Here is a 10,194-nt window from a genome sequence, read left to right as displayed (position 1 = left end):
GTTTAAGATTTATGAGTATTTGAGTAACTGATTGAGAGAAGAGCATTTAAGAAATGATCTCTTGGTCGAATATTTTTTGCTGTTTGAGGCGATTTTCTAGTGTGGTCGGATTATTTATTAGTTTTTTGACAAGTGGGTTGAGTTTTGTAAAAAATTGTTGGGGGCAATTTTCATGGTGATTGGGAGGTCGTCTTTTTCTTTATTTTTGTTTGTCAAATGATCCGGGGTATGGTGAGATTTTTATACTTTAGGCTAATTAAAATGTTCATTTTGTTACTTTAGGCTAAGTTAAAAAATTTGTTTTGGGGGTATTCGTGGTCTGAGTTGGGGAAATATTGTTGATCTTTGGGTTATTAGATAAGGGAGGGGTACGGTATTATGGTGATATTTATTTTAGTTGTCAAGTTGGAGTGGTTTGCTTATTTTTGACCTGGAGGTCGTAAAGTTATAGTTATAGATGTGCCTGGAGTTCTATATGATTCGTCTAATTGGTCTTAGTTTGAGTTAGAGAAAGTGACGGATTGGATGAATCCTATTGGTCTATTTTGAACTAGAATTATTGCGTACTTGTCAGCATGTTATTTCGAAAAATGTAAATGAAAAATGTTTCGGAGGTTTCAAGATTGTGAAGTATAATGTTAAAATTACTTTTGAAATTCCACTTTCTTTAAAATTTTAGATTGGGGGAAGAATATTTTATAGTTTTTACGTGGTTGATTTCGGAGTCTTGTTTTTTTTCTATTTTCTGATTTGTCGATTTGTTCTTGGGGTATTATTTGTTCGGTCATTTTTCTATTTTTTCTTTGTTTTGGGGATTCTTTATGGTTTTGTGTATTGTTTTTGGTGGCGGTTGGTTTTGTGTTTTGATTTTCGGTGGGGTTATCATTTTGTTCTGTGTTTTTCAGATGTGGTTCATTTTGAATGATTTTTAATCCTGTGAAAGAATATAATTGAGTTAATTCGCGGAGTGCGTATTCTTTTGGGTAATAAGGTAATAGGTTGTTTCGATGTTGAACGATTTCTTTTTTGTTTGAGTCGGTAATTTTATATGTGACATCAGTGGGTCTTGCAATTATTTGGTATGGTCCTTTTCGAAGGGGTTGTAATTTTTTAGAAATTCCTTTTTGAGTATTAAAATTAGGTATTAAAACAAATGTTCCAATTTTTAATTCGGAGGCTGGTGTAAAACGTGAATTGATTTGTTCATTAATGTTTTGTCTTTGTAATAACTTTTTTGTTATTTTTTGATAAATTTCATTGTGTTTTTTATCTCTATTTAGAATCCATTCGGTGTGTGTACCGGTGGCTAGTTTAAGAATTTGTGGGTGATGAAAATGATCTTCATCGTGTGTATGTAAAGGTAGGTTATAACAAATTGAGTCTTTATTTGGTTGACAATAACCTTGTGCGTTTTTATGAGAATTTGCTGTAAACATTATTGGTTTGCGTGGCTTTTGGTTAAAAACCATTTCGTATGGTGACATTCCTAAAGTTGTCGTAATTTGTGAATTATATGCTAAGGGAAATAATTTTACATCTGCTGACCATTCGGTATATTTTGTATCATTTCCGTTGATGATACATCTAAGATATTCTTGTAATGAACGGTTCATACCTTCGACTAAGCCGTTTGTCCAAGGTGCATGAGATGTACGTGGTTTGTGTTTAATGTTATATAAATGACATAGTGTGATAATTTCATTATTTATGAATTCTGTACCGTTGTCTGTAACTAAAATTTCTGGTAGTCCGAATTTGGCTATCCAGTGTTCATAGAGTGTTGTGTAAGCGTAATAAGCGTTACAATGTGGTACTGGGTTAAGTGCTACATAATGTGTAAATGCGTCAACAATTACCATAATGTAGGAGTTTCCTTCGGATGAGGGTGAAATTGGTCCTTTAGTATCAAATGAGATACGATGGTTAAAGTACAAGCTTTGTCCTTTAAAATCTTGTTTTTGTGCTATTTGTTTTTGATTTGGGTATGGTTTATTTAGTTGACATACTATACAGTCATTGCATAGTACTTTTATCCAAATTGGTGCATTTGGGAAGTAAAAATTTTGTATAAAATTTGAATATGTTTTTTCTGATCCAGAGTGTCCTTTAATATTTTGTGTATGTGAAATATTAAAAGCTATAAGAATCATACTTAAAGGGAGACAGGGAACTGTAGATTCATTCAGGTTATACTCTAAAAGGTCTGTATTTTCGTTAATTGTTGTGTTGTTAAATTTACGAAAGTATCGGAGGAGTGTTTGTTTCCTAGAATGGTTGAATCTGCCTTGACAGGTTTAGTTTTATATTTGTGCCATGATTTTAGTTGTCTAATTATCGGGTCAAGATTTTGATATTGTTTCAGTGTTGAAATTGTAATTGTTTCTGTTGGAGGGAGAAAAATGTTTTCAATTTCTAATTTAGATAAGGGTATTGTGTCAAGTGGGTCATGGAGGTCAAAAACTTGATTTATTGTGTATTTTGAATCGTTTGTTTGTGGTCCTGATAAATTTATTTTATCAGTTAAATCTTCTTTTTCAATTAGTGGAAAATGGTCTTTCTTAGGCGGGTGTTGTTTTGTTCGTTTTTGTTGGGTGTTATTTTTTATCCATTGAGAATATGGGATTGGTTTGAAAGTTGATGTTCCTAGTAGATCAACTTCATAATGATTATTTTGACAATCTAAATAAAGTGGGAAATGTTGTAAATTATTTATTTGTGATTGTTCAACGTCAGTTTTTACTGCATATTTGCATTCCAATCGGGGTGATGTTTCGTTTTCTGCAAGGTAGAAGTTTATGTTTTTGGGTATTTCAACTGTTGTTTTTCGTGTAAGTAATTCAGGTGGTGTATTTCGACTTAAGGTGTCTGGTAATGCAAGATTTTTTCCTGCAGTCCAAACTATATGTAAGTTTGGAAATTTCATTAGAATTAGTTGAAATCTGTAAACTCGGTGGTTTGGGTTAGATTTTTGTGTAAAGAGAAAGATGATTGGTTTATGGTCTGTGAATAGAACTGTTGGATGTTTTGATCCAAGTATCAGAAATTCATATTCTGTCAGTGTATATATTATGGCTGTACATTCTCTCATTAGAGTTGAGAGTCGTAGCTCTGCTTGAGTGAATAATCGAGAATTTGCTGATATGAGGTTCATTTTATTTGTACCATTATGTGATTGTAATAGTGCTGCACCGATGCCAAAGTTCGAAGCATCGCACATTGCATAAAATGGTTGATTTGAATCTGGAATTGTGTTTGAAATTTGTTCAGTTAAAAGTTTCTTTATTTCTTCAAATCGTGTTTGATGTTCTGTGTTCCATTCAAAATTATTTTGTTGTCTAAGGATGTTATAAAATGGTCGTAGATATAATTGCATTTTATAAATATATTTACTTAAAAAGTTTAACATTCCAAGAAATTCTTGGATTTTCTTTTTATTTGTTGGTGGTTGAAGTTTTTGAATAGCGTCAATGCGTGATTTCAATGGAGTGATTGTTTTTCTTTCTATATTATGTCCTAAGAATTTAACTCTTGTCAAAAAGAAGTGTGATTTATCGGGGGCGGCCTTCAGATTTTCGTTCTGAAGTATTTGGTGATATTTTTCTAAAACATTGAACATCTCGTCTTTTGTTTGTGATTGCATAAAAACATCGTCTAAATAGGTGATTGCGTTTTTCTTGAGTATTAGTGGTCTAAAAATTTTGCTCATAAAAGCTGAAAATGCTGCTGGTCCTATGGATATTCCATAGAATAAGCGGTTGAATTCATATTGTTGGTTTCCGATAACAAATTGTGTTAAACGTCGTGATTGTTCATCTAGTGGCATTTGATTGTATGCACTATTCATATCGGCGGTTGTAAAGTATTTGCCGTTTATTTTTGTTAAAATAACTTGTATTGGTTCAATGGGCCAATTACATTTTGATTCATCTATAAGTGAATTGAGGTATCTAGCATCGAGAACGATTTTTAATGATTCTCCTTTAGCTAGAATGATAACGGGGTTGATAAATGTGTTCCCTTTTGGTTGTTCTTCTTTATTAACTGGTGATATAATGTTGTATTGTTCTAAAATATCGAGTAATCTGTTCACTTTATCATGTAAGTGAATTGGTACTTTACTTGCTCTCTGTTTTTTGAAAACTGCGTCTGGTTTTAACGGGAGATGTAGTGATGAACTGATTTTTCCAACATCGAATTTTGATGTTGCATAGACTGATGAATATTTAATTAGCTGTTTGGCTAACTTTTCGAATTCGTCTTGTGTTATTTGTGAATGTTGGAAATTAAACATTGTTAAAAATTTCTGTTGGTCCTCTGTGTAGTTACTTATGTTGAATGTAGGTTTGAAATATGGAGTTTTTGTGAAATAATCCGTATTTCTGTTTTCGTTACTTATTATATTATTTATAGATAATTCTTCATTAAGAATTGTAGATTGGCAAATATCTAGTAATTGGAGTATATTATTTACGCGATAAGCTTTTTCGTGTATTGGTGATATTGTAGCGTTGGTTTCACAATATCCTAAAAGTCCTAAAGGTAATGTTACTTGGTAAGGTGTGTTGTTATAGACATGTAAGGAAATGATATCGGAATTCGAATTTTTCAAATATTTTATGGATGAGATTGTGATTTTGAAAAATTTGTGAATAGGTTTGAATTCAAATTCTGACATATAAAATTTTTGTTTGTTTTGTTCTTTATCATATTGGTGAACTTGTTTTATTGAAAAATTATAGATGTTTCCTGATAGTGGTTTCAAGTGTTTTCTTTGTTGGTTAAATATCGGGTAGAATTTTGAAAAGAATGGTGGTTGTTTATTTAATCTTTGAAAAAATGTTAAGGATGTCTCTTTTGTTTTTGTATATTTATCTTTGATTAATATTTTACTATTTAGTATGTTAATTGTTGGTATATACTTCGAAATAAATGGTATTCCAATGATATTATATTTAATGTCAGTGATATGGAATATTTGTTTAAATGGCTTATTTAAAATTTTGCTTTGCTCCATTGTTCTGGTGGGGAGGAGAAATAATTGGATTTTTCCGTAGTTTATCAATGTTGATCCTTGTGCTGTTGCTAACTTACTGGAGGTTTCAAGAGGTGTTAGCTTTGGGTGTAAAGCTTTTATTTCATTCCATGTGGGGATGTTTATTATGTTTGATTCTGCTCCTGAATCAATTAAAAAATCTATTTCAAGGTCTGGTGGTTGAAATTCTTTATTTCTTGGGCTTTCTAAGAGAAATGGTATTGTCCAAATTTTTTCTTTGGGTTGTTCTTTTTGTATATTTTGATAAATGTGGTTTGTATTCAAGCATTTTGTTTTGATATTTTTATTGGTTTGATTTGTAGTGTTAATCTCATTTGTTTCTTGCGTCGTTGGTGTGGAATTTATGGGTGTAATGTAATAATTTTGAAGAAATTCTGATTGATTTTCATATATGTGTGATGAAAAAGGTTGTTCATATATGACAGATTCATAGTCATTTTCGACTTTTATCATATTGATAGAAAGAGTGTTTTCTGTATCACTTTCTGAATCTGATGATGTACAGTTTATTTGATTGAGTTGTAACGTATCAGTTACTGTGTCATCAATACCTGGAGGGTCTGATGTTGTTTCTGGATTAGATTGTACTTGATTAATATGTCTTTGATGTTTAGGTGTACTGCTTCTGTGGCGATTATTAGAATTATTATAGTTATTATTATTCCGGTGTGGTGATTGGGAATAATTTCTATAACGATTATTATAACTTGAGTGTCGATTTTGTGAATTATTTCGCGATCTGTTTTGGTAATTATTGTTTGGTCTGTTATAGTTCGATCTATTATATGAGTTATTCCTTGATTGATTGTTCGGGTAATTCTGGTTTCGGTTGTTTGAATAACTTCTATTTCGATTATAGGAGTAGTTTCTATTCCTATTGTATGATGAATTTCGTGATTGGTTGTTTGGATAGTAGTTATTTCTTGTTTGGAATTAGATCTAGAAACAAATTGTTGTGTATTTGAATTTGATCTGGAGTAGTTATTTCGACTATTTGGTCTATTGTAGTGATTTTGTGATGAATTATTCGTGTTTCTTCGTTCTGGTGATCTTCCTCTATAACTTGAGTTATATGGTGATTGATTTCTTGTATAATTTGTATTGTTCGGGAGTGGTTTTCCTGAACTGTTGTTGCTGTAGACTGTTTTGTTCGGTAGATTTTGATCTTTTTTCATGTATTGATAGAATGATTTATTTGGTTCTTTATATTTTTGAGGTTTATTTTGATTGTCTTGCTGTTTTTGTCTACATTCGGAAATACTATGTCCGTATCGTCGGCAATAATTACACCATTTTTTGAAAGATGGTTTGCCTTTAAAGTTTGGGTTCTTTTCGTAAATATTGAGTATTTCAGTGATTTTTTCAACGAGGTCTGTCTCTGATTCCTGTCCTGTATATTATTAATATTAGTGGGAGTCGTTTCAATTCTGTTAACGTATTGTAATTTCAGATTTTCCGTTTCTTCTAGTTTCATCGTGATTTCTGCTTGTTCTAATTTGTCTACTAGTTTTCGAAAATCTAAATCGGGTTCTCGAATTGAAGAAGGATGGGATGCTCTCTTTTTTATTGCTATTTTCCTTAATTGTGGTGTTAAGGTCATCATTAAGATTTCTGTCATCTTTGTGTTTTTATAGTCATGTGTATTTAATGAATATGCTTTTCGAACTAGTGTTTCGATTCGTACTGCTATTTGCTTGATGGTTTCGTTTGGTAATCTGCGAATTTCATTACATAAAACTCTTTGTTGTTGTTTGTTTCTTTCGGAGTCAAACATTTTTGAAAATTCCTGTGTAAATCTTTTCCAGTTTGATTTTATTTCTAGAGGTAGTACTGAAAACCATTTTTGGGCTGCGCCATCTAAGGTTGTTTGTATTAACGCTGTGCGTCGATGTATCCAATTTTGATGTAGTGGCGTATTAATTGGTTCAGGTCCAATATTTAAAATCAGGTTTGCTGTTACTGCATTTAAATAATCTTCTACAGAGTATTCAGGGTCTGTTCCTGTGAAAACCATTAAAGGTTTGTTTGATGTTATTGATGATCCACCCATAAGGTATGGATTCATTGTCATTTGTAATGATTCTGCTGCATTTGGCATTTGAGAAAAATTTGAAAGTTGGTTTCTTGTTATTTCATGTTGTTGGAGATAATATGGGAGTGGTATTTCATTTTGCATTTGTGATGGTTGATACGAGTGTGCAGTCATTGGATTTTGTTGTTGAATTGGTTGAAAAGATTGTGTATTAATTAGATTTTGTTGTTGGATTGGTTGTTGATGTTGTGCATCTATTGGGTGTGGAGAAAAATTTCTATGATTTGTACGTGTTTTCTGTATTCCTTGTCTACGATATTCTTGAGTATTTGGTGCAAATATATCTGGTTGTAAGAAATCATCATCTGAGGATAAATAATCCATTTGATAAGATGTCTGTTTTTTTATTTTTATTTTGTTGAAAAAATGGGTAATTTTCACTGTGATCCTGTGGAGGATTTGTTTGGAAATTTATTGAATTAGGTTGGGTCATTGGGTTATCCCAATTTCGAGATCTTGTATATTGGTTAAAATTTCTTTGTGGTTGGTTATATGTTTTTGATGGATGTGTATAATTATAATTATGGTCTGCAAAGTTGTTTCTAGTGAATGTTTTGTGTGTTTTTAATGGTATTGTCATGGGTCTGTATGTTTGGTAATCCATATGTGAATATTTAGGAGCAACCGAAGGTTTAACGGTTGATTGTAAGGTTACCTGTGTTTGTGAAGGATTTGTATTTCTTGGTGTTGTTAAATTTGGGCGTATTGGTGAAATACTTTGTTGTGTAGTTGTTGTGTGTACAATTTCTTCATTTATGAAGTGTGATGGTGTCTGGATATCTTGTTGAGTAAGATTCCTAGTTCCATTGAGGTTTTCATTGTGTATGACTGTAGAGTTTAAACTATTATTTTGTGTATCGGGCAAAAATGTATTATAGTTTAATGGTGTTGCATCAATGGTTAATGGTATTACTTTTACATAATCTCTTATGTAAGATATCGTACTTATTGCTTGACTTGAGATTGATTGTGGGAAGCTTATAAAAGCGGGATGAGACCATTCGGGGTCCCAAACATAATCTGATTGTTCTGTGATAGCGGTATCATCGTTCGAGTTTTGGGGTCTAAAATTTTTTCTTGCTTGTGCAATTAAATCAATATTGTGTGTGAAATAATCTATTATGAACCATGCCAAAATTTTTTGTAGATCGTGTTTTGTATGTTGTGAAACGTCGTCTTTCGTGAAATTTTCTTTAATGATGTTTAAATAACTAGAGAGTAGTGTGATTTCATGTCGTACTTTCAAATGTTTAGATGTTTCTGTCGGTGAGACATTTGTTATTGGGATTTCGTTTTCTAATATCGAAATATAACTATATATTATTGCGAAAACTTCATTGGTGAATATGGAGTTTGCTCTTTGTGAGTTATGATATTGGATGCTTTTTATATATTCTGAAAAAACTTTTGAAAATTCTAAATCAAGATCGTCTGTTTGAATTGTATATTTTCTATTATTATGGTTTGGTGAGGTGAATTCTATGGAGTAGATTCCATACTGTTGTGTTATGTTGCATATATCTTTTAAGTAGTGGTCTATGATTTGTCTTTTGATTTTTACATCTGGGAACTCTGTTTTACATGGACTGATTCCGGGTTCAAATAAATTTAATAGTAAATTTTTGCAAAATATATGCTGTCCTCTATCAGTGGTTGCATCTACTATAAAGGGAAAGATTTCATCATCATCTGGACTTTCTTCACCTGGGGTGTGCGTTGAGCTCATTTTTTCGTTCGATGACTGTTAATATGTAATTATTAATGTGTCGAATTGGTTGATTCCAATTGTATAAATGTACTGGTTTGTGTTTATACTGCTTTTTTATTCTTCTTTTTCCTCTTTTTGATGAATTTGAAGTTGTTTCTGAGTCAGAAAAATATAATTGATCGTGAAGTGGGCAATTTTTATCTATTGATTCTTTTAGTTTGTAAAGTTCGTCTAAACTGTTGGTTTCTGATTCTGAAAATGCGTTTCGATTTTTTGAAAATCTTTTTCGTGTTATTTGTCTTTGTTTCGTTATTATTTTTCTTTTTAGTGTTTGTCGTTTTGTTCGAATGTATCCAACTGTTTGTGTATGAGGTGTGATTACAAGGTCGTATTTTTTGTTATCTATTTCACAATTGTGTAAAACGATTGTTTGTTTATTTCCTAGGTTTTTAAATGACATAAGGTTTAGGATGACGGATGCAAAAGGTTGTTAAATGGTTTCTATTTTCTTAAACTGTTAGTTCTTACGATTTTTTGGTTAGCTTAACCTGGGTCTGTTTGTTCAGGGTTGGAGAGAAAAGTATATCGATTCCGAAGAATGATTTTTTACTTTCTCGTGGCTAGTATAAGTTAAGGTGTTAACTTACTTAATCTTACTTAGGGGTAGTGATTGTGTTCAAGGGTTGGAGAATAGTAAATCGATCCACAAGGTTCAGGTATAATTAGAACGCGAGTAGTTCGTTAGATACTATTTTAAACTTACTAAGTCTAAGATTTATCCTGGGTCTGGTAAGAGGGGGGATCAAGTGAAGGATGAATAACCGAAGTTCTTCACTGTTTATCCTAATTTGAATGATTAGTTTTGTTTAAAAATTTCTATTAGTCTTAGGTCTTTAGAAAGGGTTGGGTAGTGAATCGACGTTTGAGGTCGTTAGACACTAATTAAGTGGGTGGGGGAGAACAAAGTTGTTCTGTTTGATCCAAGGATAAGCCTTGATGATCAAATTTGAAATTTAATTAAGTAGAAAATGATTTAAGATCCAAGGATAAGCCTTGATGATCTGGTTTTAAAATTAAGTGAATTTAAGTTTTAATAAAATTTTAAATGTGTGTAAAGGAAAGATTTAGTGTTTGGATGATATTAGTGGGTTTATGATTGCTGTTATGTTTTAGATGATGGAGCTGGAACAACAGGATGATTTATGATTACTAACCATTTATTGTCATGCTACTAATTTTTATTTTTATTTTTCAATAAATATTTTTCAAACATGTTTTGTATATTACTGCAGAGTTTTAGGAAAACGATCTTAGATCTTTTTATCAATCGTTATTGTATAT

This window comes from Symsagittifera roscoffensis, unplaced genomic scaffold (genome assembly GCF_963678635.1).
Source record: "Symsagittifera roscoffensis unplaced genomic scaffold, txSymRosc1.1 SCAFFOLD_253, whole genome shotgun sequence".
Classification (NCBI taxonomy): Eukaryota; Metazoa; Xenacoelomorpha; order Acoela; family Convolutidae; genus Symsagittifera; species Symsagittifera roscoffensis.
The sequence above is the reverse complement of the archived record's forward strand: the minus strand, read 5'-3'. Positions refer to the sequence as shown.